General features: G+C 47.8%; 1 protein-coding gene across 2 annotated transcripts in view; it reads left to right on the top strand.

Annotated features, from left to right (window-relative positions):
* The first annotated feature begins 1,168 nt into the window (after nucleotides 1-1,168).
* Nucleotides 1,169-23,682, top strand: part of SHROOM3 (shroom family member 3) — a 69,133-nt gene continuing 46,619 nt past the window's right edge. Inside the window, exon 1 of one of the 2 annotated variants that reach the window (XM_041459653.1) lies at nucleotides 1,169-1,299. The gene's annotated coding sequence lies outside the window, so the exon portion shown is untranslated. The remainder of the gene's footprint in view (nucleotides 1,300-23,682) is intronic. The other variant, XM_041459654.1, reaches the window with a different exon arrangement.

Here is a 23,682-nt window from a genome sequence, read left to right as displayed (position 1 = left end):
TTTTTCTCCTAATCCCCCTTTCTTCAGCTTCCTGTCTGTCTTTGGCATTAAAAGGGAGGCAGGGCTGATCTTCAGTGCATGTATGTAAAACATTTTTAGGTAGGTTATACCTGCATAATAAACCGTAACTTCTTCTTTTTTTCCTATTGAGAATGCATAAGGAAATGAAAATCAGAAATAGTTGTTAAAAAATACATGTTTCAGGAGCTGAAAAGAGACTGTTAGCTCAGAGTTACCACTTAGGCTTTTGTGTTTACCAGGCTTTTAAAAATGATTACTATTGTCAGGTGAAATGTCAGGGGGTGAGTGGAGGCATTCAAGAAGGTGTGGAAGAGGATGATGTATTCCATTTACCTGAAGTCAAGGGGACATTGGAGTAGAGAAAATATGGGTGAGATAGTGAATATTTTGAATTTATAGCTGGCCTGAAAAAGAGAACTATTTAGGGTTAAATGGAAATGCAATTGTGTGTTCTGTTTGGCCTGAAATGAACCGTTTCGCTCCTGGTAGGGAAAAACATGTCAATTTAATATATTTAATGTATATTTAATGTATGTTTCCAGCTTTCTCTTGGATGTTAAGGCAGCCTGGCTGGGCATAGAGCACCTGAACCTCCCTGTGCCGGTACTTCCTCAGTAGCAGGATGGGTCCAGTGGGTTGAGGGCCATGTGCTTTTCTGGGATTATTTCCATGAACTTCATCCAGTGCCCACAGCCTTCTCCTGTGGCATCTTTCTCAGCCCTGCAGCCGATTGCTGAGCCCCAACTTGGGGGCCAGTGAGCAACAGGGACCAACCTCCCTGCTGCACCTCTTCTCCGCCGTTTTCATCCCCCACCCTTGTCCTCAATTGCGATTTGAGGGGTGAACCTTGAGAGAAACAGCACATCGTTCCTGGCTGGCTGAAAACCCTTTTTTCTTGGATATAGTTCCTTTTCTCCTCTCTCCCCGCAAAGCCCAGCGTTAATCACAAGAAGGACCAAGCCCAAACCCGCGGGGAGCCGGGGCAGAGCTGACTGCCACTTCCACTCAGCACATTCCCCCTTTTCCTCACGCTCCCTGCTCCTGTCTGTCAGTCCTGCTGACGACTGCCGGGTAGGAGGGCAGTAACCCGAGCTGCCTGTGCCCTAGCGATCCTCCTGCGTGTTCCTGCGGGATTAGTGCCGAGGTGCCTGCGTGCACAGCACCTGGATCTGCAGCTCGCTGTCGCGGTTCCTCCGCGCCCATCGCGGCTCCGCTTCCCCGCTGCCGGCCCCGCGCTTCCCGAGGGCGGGATGCGCATCCCTGAGCCTGCCTCCAAAGGTAAGCGGCTTCACAACAGAGGGCGGGAGTATTAGGGACCCGCTCTGGCCTAAACCTCACGGGCATCGTGGAGTTCAGAGCAAACGAGCGTGCATGCAGTGCCGGGGGGCATTTTTCCGCAGCAAACGGGGAGCCAGCGCTCAGGGTCTGCCGCTGTTGGGAGGCTGTTGGGCAATTTAAGCAAAGCTCTCAGGCTTCAGGCTAGAAAAGTGCTCACTTTTGGGTGAGGGGTGAACTTGGGAGAGCCTCCAGAGCTGTGCGGCATCCCACCCTCAGTGTCCAAGGGGAATATCGGTGCCGTGCACTTGGGATGCTGAGTCTTCTGACTCACGTCCGCGCCACGATTTGTAGAGTGCGAATAGTTCCAGTTTTATAGTCTGGAAGAATCCACGCTCAAGTTCGTGGCGCTCTTCTTGGCCTTCACCTTTTATAAGCTGAGAGTTGTTTAAGGTGGGTGGCAAACCAGGCACACGTCGCTGGTGGACAGAGATGGACCAGCCCCACAATCTGGGATATGATCTTGTTCCATCAATATGACAGCATTGCAGGGAGCAGAGAGAGAGTGGGAAAGAGGCTGGTTCATGAGAGAAGGCAATTAGTACAGGTCCAGTGCTGGTAATCACTGTAGCTCCAGCTGGGCCTGCACAAATTTGCATTCTTTGGAGACCTGTCGTGTATTGTACACACACCTATCCGCCCTTCCAGCTTGGTCATGAATCATAAAACTAAGTTCATTGAACTTGGATTTGATTTTGATTATTTTCTGACACATGAACTCCTTTAGTAAACCCATTAACTAATCTTTAAACTCATTAGCTGCTTCATTGCTATTAGGATATTTTTAGTTTGAAGTTTGTGTGGGGTTGTTTTATCTTTGAGTATGGGCCAAAGCTTTAGCTGTGCACTTCAAGGGAAATTGTAACTGGTTTTTCATCTAAACTGTGGTGATCCAATGTGCTTAGGGAAAGTTGGCAGTGCTGGTTGTAGTGCTGCTAGTGGAATACTGGGGCAAAACTAGTGGGCATGGGAGTATCCCTAAAGATTCCTGAGGCAGTGGAGATGACAAGGATCCAGAGCATGAAGGAAGAGCTTGTTTTACAGCACAGATCCCATCACCCTGCTGCCTGGCCTGATGCCTCCAGGGGTGAGCATGTTCCCAGGCTGCAGCAATGAGAGCAACCTCCCATCTGAAATTTGAAGAGATGCCTGAATTAAAGAGATTTGGTGGTCACCCCCTTCAAGCAAATTGAAAAAATTCATCTTGGGCTGATGCTACTCTGGTATGCTGTATTGTGTTAAAGTCTTTTGGATGCCTTCAAAGGGCTAAAGGCAATACCTCATAGAAACCCAAGGGGCTGAAGAATTACCAGATATTAGCATTTACCTCAGTTGCCAAAGCTTGGACGTTTCTTTCTGCCTTTCATAAATTACAGCCTGCAGGGACCATTTAGTAATAAATCGTAGCAACTTGGCTTTTAGAGGGCAACCCATGTACAGAGGCACTTCAGGTCTGTGCCAGCATCTCCTTTGTTCAATAAAAGTAACAGCAGGAATTTGATTAAAGACTGATAGAAAAGACAGGGAGGGAGAAACACAGCAAAGATTAAAGAAAGAAAGAGCCACCTGGAAACTTTATTCCTCCTTTATTTCTAACTTAAGCTCGTAAATACCAAATCTAAACCATTGTGTGCGTGAGAGGGAGGGAAAATTTCCTGCATGCCTGCACAGAACAGACTGCACATGCAGCCACCCAAACGACTTTTAGCAGGAGTCAGATTCTTTCCTCCAACTTAAGGCTTGCATTGGAAAGAAAATAAACTAGGAAATAACATTATCCCCCGGTGCTCTGGGAGGACGGCATTTGGGAGGGTCGGGCGAGTCCCATCCCTGGAGGAGAGTGGCGCTGGCTTTGGGCTGGGAGCAGGGAGCGCATTTCCCAGGCTCGGAAATGGTGCCCTGCAGCTCGGCACAATGCGATGGCCAGCTGCACACGGCCAGCCCACAGCATCTGCCCCTTTGTCTCCATCATCCTCGCTGCGACACCCCCCCAGGAAAAGGAAAACCCGGTGACTCCAGCAGCCAAATGCAAATTAGCCCCGAAGAGCCCCGTTCTGTGTGATCAGCAAGCGACGGGCAAATCGCATTCAAATTCCTCGCTGCAGAGCCAGCCCGGCTGTTGTTTGGGTGTAGGAGACCAGAACGCTGCCATTAAGTGTCCAAAGGGAGAGAGGGTGCATTTTCCTTAGCCTGGCTGTGCCCTAGGAGCTGGGAGAGCTTTGCTGGGAGTCGGAGGCGCGCTTTGGTTCCCAGGCGGGATTTGCAGAGCACAAAAGAGGAAGTCTGGGACCATGAACTGTTCAGCCCTCAGCAAGGTTTTGCATGCTTCGGGGGCTCCTGCAGGTAATCTTGCCCTACTCCAGCCTAGGTGGAGCAGCAGGGCAGAGATTCCTGTCCCTGAAGTCTTTGGCTGCTGCATTTGGTGTCGCTTGTCTGTACACTTGGACATCTCTGCTTCTTAAATCACGCTTTTCCCCACCTGCCGCTTCTCTTAGTCCATCTTTACATTGGTTTCTCTCTGCTCACTTCCTCTCATGCTTCTCAGCTGTTTGTAACACCTGTTGGACCGTGAATCCTTTTTGGCCGTGGCCCTGGCTCTGATCTGTGTTCCCCTCAGGTGGTTGGGATGCGATGATGTCTTTGCAGCAAAGAGGATCTCTCTGCCTCGGTCCAGCCTTCCCACCTCAAACCCTTATCCTGAAGGCTGCTGCCTCCTCTGTCCCGGGAGCAGAAAGATGCCCAGGTCTGGACCAGAGTCTGGATCAGGTCCTTAGGTGCTGTTTTCTCCCTCCCAATCAGACCACTACAAGGACGCAGGAACAGAAAATGTCCACAACCGAACCTCCGGTCAGCAAACCACATTCCCCCAGTCAGTGAAACTCTCAAAGTACCGATATCCCGACAGGATTTGTCTTCCCGCTGCTTCTCCCATCCCGGCCCCGCATCTCGGGCAGAGCAGAGGGCGGCGCGGTGCGCCGGAATGCGGGGAATGCGAATGGCATGCTTGAGTGGACAGCTTCAGAGCCGGGCTCGGGGATGGCTCTCCTGCCATCTGTTGTGAACCCCGCGGGCCCATAGCAACAGCGGCTCAGGAATGGGGCTGCTGGGTTTTTTTTTTTCTGGGAAAGAAATTCTTCCCGAGCCTCTTCAGCACTCCTGCGTGCGCGCATTCATCAATAAGCGGGAACGGGGATGGGATTCCTGCTCCAGAGTGATGCCTGCTGAAGGAGAAAGGGCCTTGTAGAGCTCAGCTTGTGTTTGGTTTGGGGAGGTGTTTCCCTTCCTGCGCCGGGACATGAGCCCATGTGTGTAATTTATTGTTAATTGCCAAAATTCCGTTCTATTCAAATCAAGTGTGAACGTGCGTTTGCCATGAGGTCAGTAAAATCTCCAGTGGATGTACAACCACTCGATCGTCCTCAATGAAACAGAGATCACTTCTGCCTTGTTATTACAAATACCGAGGTTATAACCGATGTAAATAATCCCAGTGGACTGATTTGTTGTGCCCATCATTTTCTTCTGACCCCCGAGCTTTTCGTCCTGGCTGAGGGGTTTTGCTGCATCATGAAGCGGTGGGAGTGGATTCTCTGAGGCTGCAGGTAGCTCAGCATCACTGCTGGTACTGAGACTTGCCAACTTGTGCTCCAGGGAAGATTTTGCCGCATAAGAACTCTGTCTCCTGTTCACCAGTGTGAGGTGGCATGCCATGGGAAAGGCTTAGTGCTGAAAGAGCCTTTATTCTGTCAGCAGGGGCAGGAACAGACTGTCTGTCAATCTGTCTGAATGGTTTTACTCCTTCCTTTCCTCTGGAAATTCCCTTCTGAAATGCAGATTTCTCCCCATACCTTAACCTTTTTTTCCTGCTGTCAAGCAGCTGAGGCCTCATTCCTGCGTTATTGCTCAACCTCTCGCTGTGACTCAGCAAAGTGGATTGTTTTTAAGTGTTTTAATTCCTTTAAGATGAGGACCTGTAAGTTTCAAATTTACATGAATGTTTCAAGAGGTTTGACGTGAGACATTCAGAAGTTAGGTGTATTTAACTCTCCCAAACCGTGTATTGGTTTCTTTAGTATTCTTTTAGTATTTTATTTCTATGCCTAACAGCATGCAACAAATATCAAAATTTGCAGAGAAGCCCCCATGGACAAGAGGGAATCACAGAAGTGGCAGTTTTGTGGCCTTTGAAAGATGTCATGAAGAGGAGAGGGGAGGAAACCAAGGAGTTTTCCCCCCAGTGCTCAGGGCTGTGTTTGAAGCTGGGCACACAGCTACAGTGGCTTGATCACAGGGAGCAGGGTATAATTTCAGTGAAAGCTGATATGTACAAGGAGGAGGGATAAAACTCTCCCTATTACAGGTATTTATTATCACTTGACAGCTGTCAGTTTGCAGGAGGGGATTTGCCTTCCTGTCAGCTCTCTGAGAACCAGGTATATTTGCCCAAGGTTGTGGGGAAGGATAGAAATCCTGCTTTCAAGCACGGGTATCATTTAACCATGATAAGAAGGCAGGTAAAGCATTTCTTCTGAAAGACGGCTGTGGAGAACAGGGGAGTCAAGTCTTTCTGGCCCTACCCAGATGGGAAAAAACAAGTCATTAAAATCTGATACCTACCTGCTTTTAATGAGAGAAATGTTGTTCGAAGAAATAATCTCAGTCCTATCACCACCGAACTATTTTCAGGAGCCATTAGCCTTTCACCTCCTCATATGTTTTATCTCTTACTTTTGATCTCATTCAGGGAAAACGGCAGTGCTGCTGCAACCAGAGATTTGGGCTTTAATCAGGAGCTTACTCAGTCATAGCCGTGCTCTTTGCAGCCGTCCTTCCCAGGAAATGATCCCCAAAAACCATGGGGAGTGGGGTGGGGAAAACAGCAATTAAAATCACGCACTTGGCATCTTTAGTCACATTTAGTTCTTCACAGAGCCAGTACAGGTATTCTCACGGGTTCTGCAGTGCTCCCTTCCTCTTTAGCCTCTTCCCTCTCCCCAGGAACTCTTGCAGAGCTGCTGGGGACAGATGCCTGTGTGCTGCCAGCCTGAAAACTACAGGCACAAGGCAGCTGGGTTTTTGCCTGGAAAAAGCAAAGAGCTAGAGCCAGCTGTGGAGGGATGCTCTGAGCTGCACCGAGCACTCACAAACTCTGGCTCCATTCAACTGTACCTCAGTGTCGCGTTGTGTCTTTGCTGTGCTCTCTACTTGAGAGCTGTTCTAATGTAGAATAAGATCCTTGATCCAGGCGTGGATGCTCCCACAATCCCCCAGCTGGAAGGGAAAGAAGCTGAGTTGGTTTTGGTTTTGGTTTTGGACAGTGGGATCTGCAAAGGAAGGCTGTAGATGACCAAGGGCTGCTAAGGTTCAGTCTCATTCTCTCTCTCTTCAGTGTTTATTGCGTTTTGTTCTTTGTACCATTCACAATAACATTTAAAAACAAAACCAGGAATGCAGGCTTGAGTCTGCTGAGACAAGTCTGTGTCTTCTTCCTCATCCTGCCCAGGAGCCCACTTCTCCCTATAAAACATTGCTGCTGTTATTGCTGTTCCTACACTGTAACACATCTCCAGAATCATCAATGTTCTTCAATATTTTCTGCCTCAGCTCCAGCATGTTGCATTGGATGATCTTTGATGTAGATTTTTTTTCCTTGCATCTGTTAAATTCATACTGGGATCCATTTTAATGCCAGCCCAGTTTTATTTCAAAAGTTACCCGTCATCAGTACATAAGGATAAACAGAAAAGAGTGAAATTATGAATGAGATATAACACATACACATTTATTTCCGTGCTGCTGGTCCATATTTATTTCTTCTCTTTATCTATGGATATCAAAAGCACCAAAAAAATGCCAGGAATGCCACGTCCCATTGAAGTTCTCCTGACAGGACATTCAGAGCAACCCACAGCAACAGCTGTACTGCCTATTTATCCCGGAGCAGAAAATTGTACATGGCCCGGGACAATGGCCCACGTCACCGACCCACACGGGGGCCACGTCTCTGTCACGGTGGGAACAGTCCCTGCACTCCCCTGGGCTGTTTGTGTGCACAAGAATCATGCTTATCATATTGCTGTAACACAGCACTTTGCATCTGATTTAAGCAATGCTGGGGCTTTTGTTTGCCTCGCGAGGTCTAACCCGCCGACAAAAGCCGCGGTCCAGCCCGAAGGTTATGAGACGTTACCAGACATTCATGTTCACACATACACGCTCCGTCAGAGGAATTTATGGCCATTACCATGTTCTCTAATGAGCACAAAATGAGACCATTACATATTCACATAATTAGTTTGACAGATTTTCATTTAAATATAAAAAGACTTCTAGTCTCCAGAGAACAAAAGGAAGGGTTTGTTTCCAGGGCGGTTTTTGACTCGGCTTTGCTGGAGCAGGAGGTTGGGAGTGACAACTGAGGGGAGACAATTTAGTGTGAATAATTCTCAGCTTTTGATTTCATGTTGCCATTTCTTTGCTGTTTCTCCAGTTCCCCTGGAGCACCTCAAGGAGAGTTTTGTGATGGGGCCTTTCAGGTGCAGCCGGGAAAGCCCAGGTGTCATTTTTTGTTCTTGGATATTTGGGCATCAGAGAAAAAGACGTGGCTTTTTTTATTAATGTAGTTAGAGTGATTTCTCTTTGGAAAGGTTAGCAACAGCTCACCTTGGTCTGTACCTTTTCCCATGCCTTTTTCACACCTCTTTTACCTGTGGTCACTTGTCCTTCAGGTTATTTATATTTTTGTATTTCAAATGCACTGTTGGCATCCCTTCAGCTGTGGTTTTCTTGAATTGGTTGGGATATGCAGCTTCTTCAGACATTCGTGGAGGAGCACTTGCTTAATTTCATGTCTGGGCTTTAGAGGCCACATGCTGGCCTGGTCATCTCAGCATGATGAACGCTACATGTGACACTTTCCAAGCAGGAACTCTTAAAAGTCAACATGAGGCGTCCTCCAAAGACCCATGCACATACCCAGTGCATCCAAACCCAAACTCCTCGGATTATGGTAGATTTGGATTGCTTTAGGCTTGGATGATACAGTAGTACAACTGAGCAGTGCCCTTAAACCATGTAAAGTTCCTTTGGTTCATAGCATGCTGTGGCTGTGGGGCCACTCACCTTTGTGTAACCAGCCCATGTCCTTATCGGAGCTGACAACGTTTGTTCCTACACAGGGCTTACATGCTGGGAGCCAGGACTAAGTGCACAGCTACTTTATTTACACATCCAAGTGCCTCTTGGATGATGCTGGTAAATTCCAGGACACTTGAGGCTCCCTGTGACATTTTAAAAAACAGCTTTTGTGAGAGAAGGTCTTGAGCAAAATCCACACGGGCTCGGTTGTGACACTTCCCAGCCCTCCCTTTAACCAGGGAAAGCTCAGGGCCCCCTTGTCCTTTGGTTTCCTGTGAATGTCCCACCCTGGGATGTGCCTGCCATACATTGTGCCCAGCTGAGAGTAGGGAAAATTATATTCACAGCTCACACACAACCACACTGTGGAAAGAGAGCTGTGAGCTCGTAGAAAGCACAAGGCATTTTGGCACTTCCACGTGCTAAATCCTCAGAAGGACCTTATGTTCATCACCTGAAACCCCCCCCTGCCTTGTTCTTCCAGGACATTGCTGGGTAAAAAGTGACCTTTTAAAAAGTGACCAAGTGCAAATGTAGCGCATTTGTGTTTTGTTCAGGATCCAAGCACTTTTATTCCATGGTTTTTAGCTCTGTCTTCCTTGTCTGACATAGACTTTTTAGAATGACGGCATGAAAAGGAGTTTGAGCTTAATGATGAATTAGTGCTATTGGAATTTGAACTGCTCTTGTTTTTCAAGTTATTCTTATCAGAGAGGCCTTGTTTCTGGAAGGGGAACAGCGGCGGCTCCGTTCAGTAAAGCTGACAAAGCAGGAAATGATCACCAGCCCTTCACAAAATCCTAACTGAACATTTACTTAGAGCCACAGTGGGAGAGACCCAGACCCATAAATCAACCCATTAAACCTTCAGACACGAGTTTTTGGAACCTCCCAGGCATTTCTTTTTTCCTGCTGCTCTTAAGAAGTCTTTTAAAGGCACAAGCTTCGTGATGTCATTAAGGACATGAGCAAGTGATATTTCTCCAGGCCTGGAATCAAGGCAGTGGGTGACCTTACCCCTCCAGGAACAAATCCCAGTGACTTCAGCCCTGGCTATTTATTAGACAAAAGCACAAGCTGACACGGGGTGCCAGTTTATCAGGCAGGAGAGGTGGTCATGTCTGTGTAGAAAGGGTAAAATCTCCTGGATTGTTTTAAGAAGGTCTGTGCCGCCTTTTATGGCAGGGTGTGAAGGTTAAGCCTGGCCTGAGTGGGTGGCTGAGGGGAAGCAGCTATCCTGATCCATCTATCCAGAGCCAAGCTATCATCTTTTCACAGTCCAGCTCTGCACTGTGGAGGACAAGAGGCATTTTGGTGTGTCTGAAATTGAGTCTTTGAATAAGCCCTGGGTACAGTGTTAGTACGTGGGAGCACCTTGTGCTCTGCAGAGACATAACAACCCTTCAGAGGAATGTTTAGGGGCAAAGAAAAATACAAACTCTCACCACTCAACATTTAAATTTGGGGGTAAGGCAGCTAGTATTATTCCTCACTGTTTAATCCCCGTGAAGATTAAGGATAATTAATATCTGCTGTTAAAAAATCAACAGTATTCTTCCTTCCTCATAGACAACATTAAACTAAAGGCCTGTAGTTACATGTGTAAAGCCTGATTAGTAGGTGTGCAACTATTAGAGGGCCAGGATGCCTGGGTACCATTTGTGCCACATCCTCACTGTGGGATGAGAGGCAAGATGTTTGCTGCTGCGAATTTCCATTTCTCTGTGCAGGCAGGATGTGTGACAGCCCTTCCTAAGGCCAGGGATGTTGTGAGCCTTGATTGCCATGTGTGGTGCACTTCGCAAAATACCCTGCACCACTGAAGGTATGAAAAGGCAATTAAAAGAAAAATACAAGGTCTTTCTCTCTAATTTTCAGAGGAATGTCTTTGTACTTTTGCTGGTCGCTGTAACCGCAGCCCGGATTTTCCTGCTGAGTAGATGGTGAGAACTGCTTCTTAGAAAAGAAAATGTCACCTTCCTCAGCTGCAGTCACCCAAGAATGAGCCTTTGGTAGCTAAAAAGAGGAAAGATTCTTCACCATTTTCCCTCCCATCCAAGGCTTGGAAGATGGGGCTCTGCTCAGAGGCCCAGAGTATTCCTTCATGTTCCTGCTTCACCTCTGCCTCAGTGACTGAGTGGTTATTCTCTCTCTGGGATGGGGCTGCCACCATGAGCACTACAAATGTGGCTCATCATTCCAGTGCCTCTGAAAGTATGGGTAATAGAGACCCCAGGTACCTGTAGCTCTCCCTAAGTGGGAGAATATATAGGACACTCCTGTCATCCCAGTAGGTCCTAGGCTGAAAGTTTCCCTGCTTAACTTGAGCTGTCTGCTGGAAATCACTTTTAATTCCAGCATTTTGCTGTCTCTGAGGATTCTGCAGCGCTTCTGAGTGCAGTGCTCCCAGGGTTCCCCAGGAATAAAGAACACATGACAAAGAACCATAAAGGAGGTGCCATAAAGCAATTCTGCTGCCAAGGAGAGCCCAGGGAAACTCAGCGTTGTGCCGTGCTTCATATCTTTGCAGTTGAAGATAAATCATAAGCCAAGGGGCTGGAAGCTCTTTTACAGCTCCTGGTGTAGGAATGGGTGTGGGTGGGTGTGGGCACATGTATGGCTTCAGAGTGGTGCTGAGACAAAACCAGTGAGGAACAATGTGGAGTTGGGTTTTGCTCTGCAAATTGCCCATTTGTCTCTTGGGGTATTTTGTTCATTCTATAATTTACACACACAAGGCCAGCAAGTCACAAAAAGCAAGTTGCAGCTCAGTGGATGGAATTGGGGAAGCAAGAGCCTCTTCCTCTCCCTGTGCTGTTTAGGAGGGCAGCAGGAAGTGCTGATTGACCCTGTGAATGGTGGTGCAGCTTGAAGAGAGCTGAACAGCCAGAGCCTGGGCATCAGGAAGAATTTCTTCACTGGAAGGATTGTCAGGCATTGAAAAGAGCCACCCAGGGAAGTGGTGGAGTCACCATCCCTGAAGTGTTCAAGGATGTGACACCCAGTGCTATGGATTAGTTGACAAGGGAGTGATCAGGCAAAGATTGGACTTGGTGGTCTTCCAGCCTAAATGATTCTGTGATGACATTGCTGCACAGCACATCCAGCCTGTGATGCCTGTGGGACATCAGGAAACCTTGCCAAGGGCTTTTGCCTCACTGACAAGATCAAGCACTAGAGGAAAATAAAGGAAAAACAAAGGGACGGACTGGGAAATGCAGCCAAGTCCCAACAGAAGAAGTGGCTGATAAAGTCCCCCATGCATGTCTCAGCACAGTTTCCATGGCTAAGGGCTCTTGTCCTCCTTCTGCAGCACTGCATGGACACCTCCTCCCTCATGGCTGCAGTGGGACTGGTCAGACAGTGAGGATTGCTCGTGTGAGTAAAACCTGCAGGTCTGAGCTGCCTGCCGAGTGCTGCCCACACTCCTCTTTATTCTTCCCAGCACTGCTCTGAGGCATGGGAAGAGCACTGTTTTCCAGGGCCCTGAACCTTTTAGCAGCAAACAAAATGTTAATTTGAGCTGTGTCTTATGACCTTGTGACCCACAACATGCTCTGGGGTGAAAGGTGCTTTGTTCCTTGTCCCAGTTTTGTCAGAGCCTCTGAGGGACGGGCAGTCAGATAATGGACACTGGTCCAGCAGTGCCAGCTGGACTTGGCGCTAATGACCAGCCCCAAATTTCAGTTTTAGCAGGTGGCAGGCTGGAGCAACTCCTCTGAAATGTCCTAAATCTGTTTTTACAAACGCCTTGGTCAACTTCATGAGCTGGTTCTTGCCCAGTGGGTGCTTTGGGTCAGGTCTAGTCCTGCAGTGCTGGAGTGAGGGGATTAAGACCAAACACTTTACTAAGTGATCAATGCCCTGCAGGGAAGTGTGCTGGATGCAGGAAGCAGGACTCTGGCTTAGAATTATTGCTCATTGTTATCTGCGTGGTTGTATCTCATACAGACGGGGGGGTTAAGAACCAGCAGTGCTTGCTGCCATAAAAGCAGAGCAAAATCCGAGGCAGGCCCTCAGTCAGCAGGAATCTCCAGGTATGGGATCAGGCATCAGCCCAGAGGGCATTAACGGGAATCTGCAGGAATGATTCAGCAAGTCACTGCTTCCTGCTGACAGAGTGCATTGCCTCTGAACATTTATTTCATTAGTGACATTTCGTGCGACGCCGCTTCTGAAAAGTGACATTTTGCAAAGCGTGCTGCTGGGTGACAAACACCAGTAGCTCCAGTTCCATGCTGGTCAGAGGTGGTGTCACTGACCCTTGCAGCCTTCCTCTGCAGTAGTCCAGACGTGGGAGATCCCATTGCACTCCCAGCTCTGCCCCTCACCTCCAGGGTGGCACCAGAGCTGTGCTTCACCTTCGCCTAAAGAAAAGGCCTAAGAGCTGAGCGTTGTTTTTTCATAGTTAAGGTGGATGTAAGAGAGTCTTGCTTTAATTTCAAAGTCATTCACATGTTTTGTGTCACTGAGCTTAACAGACAGACATCTTTCATCTGACTCACCCCTCTGTGGGGGGAGTGAATGAGAGTTTGTAACAAGTAGCTTTTTAAAAGAATGAATAAAGGGTTCCTAGTTACCATAAGCTGCCTAAGAATTCTGAAGGATCTTATCTTTTTAATGAAAATGACTCTGGTTTAAATCTGCCAGCTTGGAGTTCATGTTGTCACATTTCAGGTTCCTTACCAACCTTTGCTCTTAGGGGCTAGCATTCCAAGCTGGATTCGCTGTGGATCAAATTTGCTTGTTGAGAAGATTTTTATTTTTCAGCATCACTGCCATTCCAGCTTCCCTCCAGGGAAATGCAGTGGAATAGCTGCTGCTGGGATTGCTTGCTGGCAGTCACAGTTCATGCTCAAGGGAGGTGGTATGTGGTGATGCTTCCATAAGGCAGGAATGAGTAAAGTTTACAACAGTTTTCCAGGAAAGGAATACACTGGTGGCCTTTAGGAAGATTTCACTGTGATTGTACACAGCTATGCTGCTCTTCCCAGTTCCTGAGCTCTGCCTCTGGTTCTTTTCCTTAGGCAGATACCCAACATTCTGCTAGTTCCTTCTTCTAGAGTAAGAGAAGTGAATGGGGTAGAGACTTGAAAGAGGATCTTTGAGAGCTGTCCCCACGTTACACCCCAGCATTAAAAAAAACTCAATAAAATGCCTTGACTTGGCTGCTAGCCTGTATGTTTTAAGGTTAGGCCAAGCAGGATTCCTGATCAGGGCCTGATCTCCTGCCTTTATCACCTGGCATGAGCACAGGACAGGAGGGTGGTGGGGACATCTCTTCCCTAAAAGAAGGGGCAGTATTTGTTCCCGAGGTCAAGGGACCAGCTTGCCTCTGCCAGATTGGAAGCACAACCTTTCCAACCAGTTTGTCAGCTCAATTGTTTAGCAATCTGCTTTGTTTATGCTATAAAACCTGGCTCCTCCGTTCAATGTGGAGTGCCAGAGGGCACAGGAACAACAGAGTGAGCTGCTTTAAATCCTGTGCTTGAACTCCATCAGGCCTTAGAGATGTAAAGAGAAGGTTTCTCTCTAGCTGATGGATTTATTCTCAGTCACATTCCTGTGACCCCAGTGGAGGAAACAGCCTGAGCTAATGGGGCGGAATACAGCTCCTGGGATGTGGCTGGAATAGCCAGAGCTCCAGAGCCAAGACCCAAACACACCCTGCACCACTGGGGATTAAAGTCAGGCTGTCAGCAGGGCTTTAACTCCCTGCAGATCTTTCACCTGACATTGTCTCTAAACCCTTTTGGGCTCTAACAGAAACAAAGGTGAATTAGAGGGAGATTTTCCTTGAAACCTGAGCTACAGGGTTTTGAAGTTTCGGCAGCGCTCACCTTGCAGCATCCTGTGGTGTGTCCCCAGCAGTTCAGTGAGCTGCTCCAGGCCTGGAGGTTGGGAGGTTTCCTTTATTCACAAGTACTGATGTAGCCAAAGGCAAGCCAAAAATTCATGATTTAGGCTTCAGCCTAGCTCTGGCCCATCCCAAAGTCTGGCAATCGCTGCCCTTGTGGTTTCACCACCTTTATCTCTTACTGGGAGTGTTTGCTGGGCTGCTCAAGCAAAAGGGCTCGTGGGAATATGACTCACCAAAAGAAGTGATTCCTGAATTACCCAGTGCCAAATATTCTGGTTTGATCCAGCAAAGCTTTTCAGGTCATGATCAGCTTTAAGAGCGTGAGCAGTTGCACTGAAATGCTCTGGATTACCCTGGTGCTGGTGTGGGGACAGTGGGTGCAGCCTTGCAGGATCAAGCCCTTGGATATAGGGGCCAGAGGCCAAGTGCTGGAGGAAGGGAGAGGGTCACTGCCAGCAGTCCTGTCACAGAGTAGCACCCTGGAATTTAGGGCAAAAGCACATTGGACTTTTTTGTTTAATGCCAATCTGGCCTGCAGTCCTCAAATTGTGTAAGCCAAGATCAACAAAGGAAGCTAAAACCTCTTAACACTGGTTTCTCTTCGTTGCTGACAGCTATGTCAGGCACAAAATCAAATTCTTTCTGGGTGTCAGGTAAGTCAAAGACTGCAGAGTGCCCCAGAAGGGGATTCTTGGGGATTTATGTTCCATCAGCAAGACAAATGATAATTAAAGCCTGAATATTTCTGCTAAGCTGGGAAACAAAAAAGAACCCTCTTAATTCCTTAAATTCCTCATGCCAGGCTGTAAAATATACTCCATTCATGCCCGTGTCTTGCTGCTTGTTCTCTCTGTGTGTCTTTCTTTCACATTCAGCCACCTGTTTGTAAGCAGTGTCCTGCATGTTCTCAGGGCGCTTTCCTGCCCGCTCTGCCTGCCCTTGGACGTGCTGCTTTGACACTGAGGCCTCCTTGTCTATGGGAGACAGTCCATCAGAGCTCCCTGGCCTGCCCCGCTCCCAAAACTTCATTCTTGGAAAGTTTCTGAGTTTCCCGGGCGATAAAACACGGGCAACGTTTGCTCCGACCTGAATCGCATTGAGCCCTGTTTTGTTATGAAGGTTAGTCAGGGTGGGTGGTGGGGCATGAGAATTCCCAGTGATGGAAATTCCTGACAAGTGTCAGGAAGTCGCTGCCTGCACCTTTCACGCTGCAGGATTGTTTTGATTAGTTTTTTTAGTGCGTGTGACAAGCTGAGGGGGAGAGACGCCAGCAGAACAAATCGGCGCGTTACAAGATTGTCTGCCACGGCTTGGCCACAGCTCTAACCAAAAAGGGGGAAAAAAAAAGGGGGAAAGGAAAAAAAAAAAAATCCAAGCCCCAGCTCTGTATATACAGCAGCTATCAAACTGTCACAGATCACCACTGCTACAGCTGGGGTTAAAATAATATATAATAGCAGAGTGTTTGCTGGGCTTGTAAAAACCTCCTGGCATTCACTGGAGACCAAACTCATGAATCAAGGGGACAGTGTTTAAAACTGTTAAAAAAACTATCAAATGACAAAAAACCCCACACGGTAAATAGCTCTGGAATGTTGTGGGTTGACTGTGGGATTTTTTTTTTTTCTTTGCTCTGCATTATTTATCCCCTTAAAATTAATACCGTCTGCATGATGGGTGGCTTGGGGCTTAGAGAGACTTACAGAGCAAGTTCACTACCAGTTCTCAATTACTGTGGAGTCTGATTCTGTTCTCATTTACTCTGGAGTACGTGGGAAATGATTGTGTTCCCCTTGATACACTCTGTGCAGGGCATAATAAAACCTTGAGTTTCTGGCCTTTGCAAAGAGAGACCTAGGCCACGCCAAATACTCTCAGTCAGTTTATTTAGGTTTTACTGCATTTCTGGTGGTGATGACATGCTGCATCTCTGCTCCCAGTGCAGCTCACAAGACCAGCATCACTTCTGGCAGAAATGAAAAAGCTTCAGGTTTGAACTTTGGAAATATTCAGCCACATGTCCAAGCTTTAATAAAAAAGCCCAACACCATTTCCCCCCTGAGGGGTGTTGCCTGGCCAAGCCTGGTAACTGAGCAACCTGCACAGGACACTGTGCTGTCAATTCCCAGATCCATGGCAGAGGTTGGGTGGCACTGGCTTTCCTCCTGAAAATAACAATCGTTTTCTGCTCAAAACAAAGAATTTACTTCTTATCTTGAAACTTCATTTCCTCTTAGGAGCATGAAGGATTAGGAACAGGATCATTTAGCAGTCAGACACCCATCATACACACTGACTTGGCTTTTCCTGAACCTTCCCAGCACATTGGCAGCTCCTGCCAGCATGGCTGAAGGTCATTCTGCAGCACCCGTGCCATGAGGAAACAGGAAGGTCATAGCTGATACTGTGCCAAATTAACAGACAGGGTTTTAATTCAACACCAGTTATGGATGAACACTTGCATAAGGAATCCCAGGCCTGCTTTAAGCAAGGCCCCTGGGCATGCACTTCAGGCTAACCCAAGCACAAGTGCTGCCTTGTGTTGTGTCTTGGAAGTGATGAATGCTGAGGTGCTTTAATGCCCCCTTCCCAGAAATCATATTGCCTTCAAAGAATGGGAATTTTACTGTGCTGGAAGGAGCTGGAATGTTAGATGGGAACCTTTGTGCCCTTCCATAACGTGAAGGGAAGGGAAAATGCAGTTTTTTATCTGAGTAAACTACTTTGCATGTAGGTTCACTGAGTGAAGAGTTGTATTGTAAGGATGTTGATTTCTCTTTAGCAATGGTGAGACCCTATCCAGCAAAGCATCTTGTGAAGTATTAACAAGGTCCTGGTTGGCATCCACGGGGATTTTAATCCAGGCTGTAGCTGCTTTCAGCATTAGCAGCTCTGGAGATGTATCTGGGAAGGAGGGAAAAACCATACCAGGCTAATTTGAGAGAGCAGCTGGCTACCTGGCAGTCTAGGAACCACATGTAATTAAAAACATTCCTGTCTCCAGCACAAAGCCTATAGATCTGTCCTGGCTGTCTGTAATTAGAGATGTGGAGTGAATATATTGGTTTGGGAGTGGGATTATCTGTACTTCCCTTGTTTCTGGTCCTCCTGTTTTATGGTGACACGTTCTCTGGGACATGTGGAGGAGTTCAGCATCCAGAGTGATCCCGGAGGAAGCAGGCTGAAGATCCAAGAGGGAGCACTGCCCTGCTGCATGTGTACCCTGTAAAGAAAGCATGCTGGATTTCAGCACATGGTTAACAAAGCTGGACGTGCCCTGATCTCCTGCTACTGATACAGTGAGGAAACACAGCCTCCTTGCATGGGGATGGCAAAATGACCATAAATTTAGCAGACACACACTGTACCAGGGCAGTGGAGCTGAGCCTGTGATGTGCCTTCATTTTGTTTAACCCTGTTTGCCATCCCAGCCCTGACTCACAAGCTTTTCATCAAAAGCGATCCTTATCTTTTTTCCTGCTTTTCCAAAACTGTGTGAATGGCCAAGAAGGACTCTTTGAAGTCAGTGGGGGCTGCAAACTGCTCTGTGCTTTGGTAACTCAGAACCTGAATTTAGGCACCTGCTTTTAAAAGATCTTTATCTATAAATTCAGCAGTGCTTCAGCCTCACTGTCCGTATGGCAGGTCAAGTAATTCCTGCTTCCTCCAGGATCAGAAATGCCTTTGTTAACTTAATGTGGATGGGCACAAACTGAGGCATTTCCTTCAGAATATAATAAGGTATGAAATCCTTTTAATCACTGTTTTAATGTACTCTCTATGAAACAAGTAGTGGTTAATTTGATAGGATGGCAATAAATGTGCACAGAAAGGTTATCCTGTGTGATTCTGTTAGGTGACCTTTTCTCTAAGGATTCCCTTGTCTGCCTTTCTTTGTGGTTTCTCTCATTTCTTTTGGCATTTCCTTACTAATTTCATCCTACTGCTCCTTTTTCATCCCTTTCTCCCTGGGGCAGAGGAGAAGCAGCAGCAGAGGAGGACAGGGATGCGTGTGACAGCAGCTTTTCCCCAGCCAGCCCTGCAGTATCACTCCACACCAGGGAGCACAGGGCTTTCCCAGGACTGGATCTGGTTGCTGGAGGAGGGAAGGCAGTGTCTGAAGAGGCAGTGTTTGAGCCAGGAGACATCAGGCTGTTACCCAACCACGGGTAACCTCATGTAAGGGCTGGGCTGAGAGCATGCCTAGGTGTGGCTGTGAAACTGGCAGTAAAATCTGTTTCTGAGCTCTCCTCTTGGGTGTTGGGGATCACACAGGGAGCTGATTGAAACCAGCAATGAAGGGACAGCCACTGACATTGCCTTGGCTTCCTTTTGTTGCCATTTCCCAAGGAGCTGTGACTCCACTGTGACACTGGAATAGGAGCTTTTACAGTTCTAAGATCATTTCAGGCTCTGGACAAAGTGTCAGATGAGGTTTGGCTAAGCCATCAATCCTTTGTGCAAGCTGGTGTGTTTGAGCTTGGACAACTCAGGATCACTAAAACACAGGGTCCTGCCTTAACCTCAGAGCGGTGGCAGTGCTTTTTTGGGGGGTAACACGAAGGCACCATCTCCTTCCTGCATCCCTTCTGCTGTTGCTGCCCTGCTTTAGTCACCTGGCTCTGCTCTGCTCCTCTCATCAGCTCGGTGCCTGCAGCGAGGGCAATCCCAAAGCCGTGGCTGGCTGGCTGCTGGCGAGCTCCTCTCTGTCATTAAAGCAGCCAGCCTGTTAAAAGGGTGAGCGTGGCTGGCTGCTCTGCTTCCCTCCGTGCCCCTGGCCTGGCTCCCCGTGCCCGGCACCGGCAGCAGCTGCCCATGCAGCCCCACCTGCACGTCCTCAGGAAGCTCCTGGCCCTCTGGAGCGCATCCCAACGGTGCGTACCCGGCTCCGCGGCGTCGGGGACGTGGCTGTGGCACTGCACGCCCCACCTGGGCACCGGCAAGCCTTCTGCTTCCTCACCTGCTGGAAAACTTCAGCTCCCTTGGGTGGCAGCGCCGCTTGCTTTGGCCGCCTGCTTTGGTGAGGGATGGGACGCTCGGAGACTCGGTGAGCTGGGACGCGGCACTTGGCTGTCACCTCTGGTTCTCTCTGGTGCTGTTTCCTTGGTTTTTTTAGATGTGAATGGTGGGCACAGCTGGATCTGTAGTGCTGACACAACCAGCTGGGCACAGGAGGTGGCATTCAGTGCCAGCCTGCCCCAGCCTGGGCGTGCTGCTCTGTGTCATGCTCTGTGTGCACTCCATACTGTGGGAATGTGACTTTCTGATGTCTAGATGATGACAAGCTGATCAGAACAGCATCATATCACCTGGGAGGTTAATCACAGGTGGCACTGTGTTGCTCAGAGTCCTGCCTTTGTGTGCTCGCTCACCATCCCTATCAAGCACGTGGTATTTGCTCCTTTTCTGCTGGTGTGTTTGTCCAGGGGTGGGGGTGAGATTCAGGAGTTAGCTGAAGTACAAAACACTGCAGGGAGATCTGTTTTCCAGACCTAACTCTGAGTTTTCAATCCTTTCGATCCAATTCTAGAAAACAACTTCTTAGCCTTCGCATGGGTGCATAATTATCTGTGGTGGTGCTGAGGATTTTCACCCACCAGGAGTTAGGGCCTAATGATAGCAGGTGTGCAGCAGCCTTGTTTTAGAGCAACAGACTATGTTATAATTTAAACTTGACCTTATGAAATTACAGGACGCCTTCCTTTTCTGCCAGGGCACTGTGCCTGCCAGTGGCACCATACTTAGTGCAAATTGCTCTGGGGTTTTGGCAGGGTGGCCTCTCTCCTTTAGAGCAGAGTGAGGGCACGGGCTTGTTTTCAGCCATTAAATGATGCCTCTTTCAGAGCTCTGTTGTCATGTAGTCTTGAGTTACCGTGCAATTCCTGAAAGCACCACTGTTGAAGTGATTACTTTCCTTGCAGACCAAATATCTGGGAATTAAGATATAGCTGGCTTGGCTTTTCAAAAGTACTTTCTGTCCATGACAACCCCAAGGAAATTATCGTGAGCTTTAGTTTAGACATGATTGTATCAAGGCATTTTTACTTAGATGTCTAAGATGTTAGTTTTTACCTGTTTTACCCAGCTCTGGGTTATGTCATTCTGTACCACTCAGAAAGTCAAGTGTTTTTCTTTTGCTGTTTACTCGATAAGCTTTAAGTGCAAATTCCTCAACTTGGCCTCTTCCAATGTAAATAAACCAGAATTTGTTTTAGTGATGGAAGTTAACAAGGGTTTAATTGACGTCAGCACAGGGTGAGCAACATCGTGGTACCACAGCATCAGAGTTAGGATGTGGAGTGGCTCCCTGGGCTTTTCCCTCTGCCACAGCTGAGGATACCAGGTGGGAAATGGCCAGTTCCAAAAGTGCCATTGCAAAACCTCTGGAAAACACGGATGGAACTTCTGCATGGAAGCAGGCAGAAAGGTTTTTTTGAGACCAGTTGACTTGCAGACAGTGACTTCATTCCTACAGGGGAAGCAAAACTTTATCCAACCGTACAAGGGAGTTCAGGCACCTGAACATTTAGTTGGCAGGTTTAGAAAGTTAAAAAAGCAAAGGTTAGTGTGAGTGTGCCTTTACACACGTGGTATAGGTGCACTGTCACTGCAGGAAGGCGTTGGTGAGGTGTCTCTTTGAGGACTAATGACAGGGCAGAGCAGACAGAGCTTTACCACAGGCTCCTTCCTGCCTGCTGCAAATTCGGCAGCTCACAGGCTGCTGGGTCTTGGGAGAGACTTCAGCAAGCTCAGCCTGTTCTGAGGTAGGGCTCAGAGATCTTCCTGAGGGATCTGATAGGATAGCAAGTGAATTTCTCTCATCGGCACCTTGACAATGTCTCAGACCGAGTTCCTCGCTTGGTGGGAGCGGTGTGGTGCAGTGGTTCTGTTCCGGTGCTAAACACTTGGCATTTGAGGTTCCTGGTTTGGCTTTATTGCTTTGCATGGTTCCTGCTTGCTAAACAGCATGTGCAGGAAATGGAATTACTCTTCTTACCAACACTTTGGAATAACTGCACTTATCCCAAGCGTATTTTAGATCCAAATATATGAAATTTAGACCAGCCTCAGGCATTTTCTTTCCCAGTTGATCAAATAATATTCTTCCTTCCAGGAAACAAATTCCAGTTGCCTTGAGTTCTTGTCACAGAGGCAGAGTCCATGTACATGAGGGACAGTTCTGACTGAGGACAGTTTGACAGAACTAGACCAGAATCAGAAACTTCAGACTCCTCATACTTTTGAACAGTTTTTCTTCATTTTCCCTCACAGCATTCAAAACTTCTATCTCTACTTTTGAGCCTGGTTTTCTGTACTCTGGTGACCTTGCCTTTCTCTCCTGGTTTCCCTGAGCTCTGTCAGTAATTCAGTGTAAACAGCAATTCTCAAGTGACAGCAGCTCTCATGAGCTGTTGAGCTGCTGCCTGGCACACGGGAATGCAACCAAAACCTCCACTTGTTTCTTAAACCTTTATCAACCCATTAAAGCAGGAGCGAGCACTGACCTAGAAATGCGGCAGCTGCAGCTCTGGCCGTGGCTGAAGAGCCTCTTGGTGACCTACTTTGTCCCAGCCCGGAGCATCCTGCTGCTCAAGGGTGGGTCCTTCCCAGGAAACTCATCAACAAATGCCTCTCGCTGCTGAGGTTTCAGGGCAGGCTGCGGCTGAAGGGGTTAAACAGCTTAGGAACCTTCCTGAAGCCCTCCTTTTCCACCCAGCTGTTAGCTGACCTTATCTCTGTAGTTACAGTGGGATACCTTGGACATGCACTTAGGAAGCCCTGAGGGAATTGCCCAGTGTAACCAGCACAGGCCAGGTCAGAGAACATCTCTCCTGGAACTTTATTTTGGTTTAATCATCTTTCTTCGCTTTCCCATTTTGGTTTGTGCAGAGCAACAGTGACATCCATTGGCTTATTAGGTGAATCCAAAGTCCTTTACACACACCATGTGTTTACTCAAGGTGGAGGGCTGGACCAGAGTGTGTCTGAGAGATTATAAAATACTGAATTCTCGGAATGATTGTTAGCACTGCAGAACCAACCCATGTAGGGAAAAGTTAGAGCAAATTTGCTTCAGCTCATTCACTCATGATAATATCTGAAATGTAAATTGCTACAATAAAAGACTGTTCTGTTTTAAAACTTCATCCTTTATTGAAGAGAAGAGAGCTTAGAAAAAGAAGAAAATCAGTAGAAGTTGTGGGGGAGGAACTGACAGGCAAAGGGTTGTAAAAAAACCCAGTGAATGAAAGACCAAAAGTCTGAAATAGAGGATTCAGTGATGAAAGAAAAAAAAAAATTAAATAAATCATTCATGTGAGAGGCTGATCTGGAGGGTTCTCATTCCATTCCAAAAAACCTGAAAACAGCTCAATTTCTTTTTAACCAAGTGAGTGAATCAGTGGTCGTTTCCTGCAGGTATTTCATTGAACAGAACCAGTGTCTGCGGTAAATTTTTGACCAGCTGTGCTTACAGCCCCACTCCAAGGTCCAACGCCTTGACCTGGCAGGGAGTCCTTGTGAGAAGGAGGATTGAACTCCGAGCCCATTGGCCCAATTTTGTTGCTCCACAGCCCAGCACAGCTCTCGGGGGTTGTGTCTGCAGCCAGGTGCAGCTCCTCCCTGTCTCTGGGACACCTGGGACTTGCACAGGCAGCAGGGGGATTTTCCCTTCCAGAACCACCAGAGACAGAGGAGAAAGGGAGTTATGCAGGTTGATGCCATCTGATCTGGGGTCTGGTTCATGGCTCTTGATTAGAAATGAATTTGTGAGTGCTGGGCAGAGCAATAACTGAGGGGAGCTACGGGTGCTCAGCAAAAGGTTTTCCATTCCATTCAGCAGCTTTGGAGCAGGCATCATGTCCACAGCACCTCAGAGGGATTTTCCCTTTATTTAGAGTTTAATTTCAAGTGGGAGAGCCCATGAAACATTCCCAGCTGGTGCTCAGTGTACTGGGGAATTTCAGACTGCCCATTGTGGATATGTGCACAGCAGAGAGGAGGGGACATTCATGAGGAAGCTTTGCCTCCTATCCCTTCAGACTCCAACGTGCTGGAGGTGCTTTCATCCAGTTTATGTGATTTTAGCCCTTAGAGTCTCTCTGCTTCATCTTCATATCCCATTGCTAGCCTTTGGCTGGCTCACAGCTTGAAAATATTTCTTCTTGGTATTTCAGACACTGACACCTCAGTCCAGCCAGAAGTGTCCCTTTGGAGACCTTCTCTTCTCCCTGCCTGCCTTTGGGGACTCCTGTGGAGATTTCTTGGTACATTCCTTACTTTCCCTCCTCCCTGGGAAGTGCTTCCATGCCTTTCCATGGCTGCAGCTA

This window comes from Pyrgilauda ruficollis, unplaced genomic scaffold, assembly GCF_017590135.1.
Source record: "Pyrgilauda ruficollis isolate IOZ18807 unplaced genomic scaffold, ASM1759013v1 scaffold139, whole genome shotgun sequence".
Taxonomy (NCBI): Eukaryota; Metazoa; Chordata; class Aves; order Passeriformes; family Passeridae; genus Pyrgilauda; species Pyrgilauda ruficollis.
The sequence above is the reverse complement of the archived record's forward strand: the minus strand, read 5'-3'. Positions and strand labels throughout refer to the sequence as shown.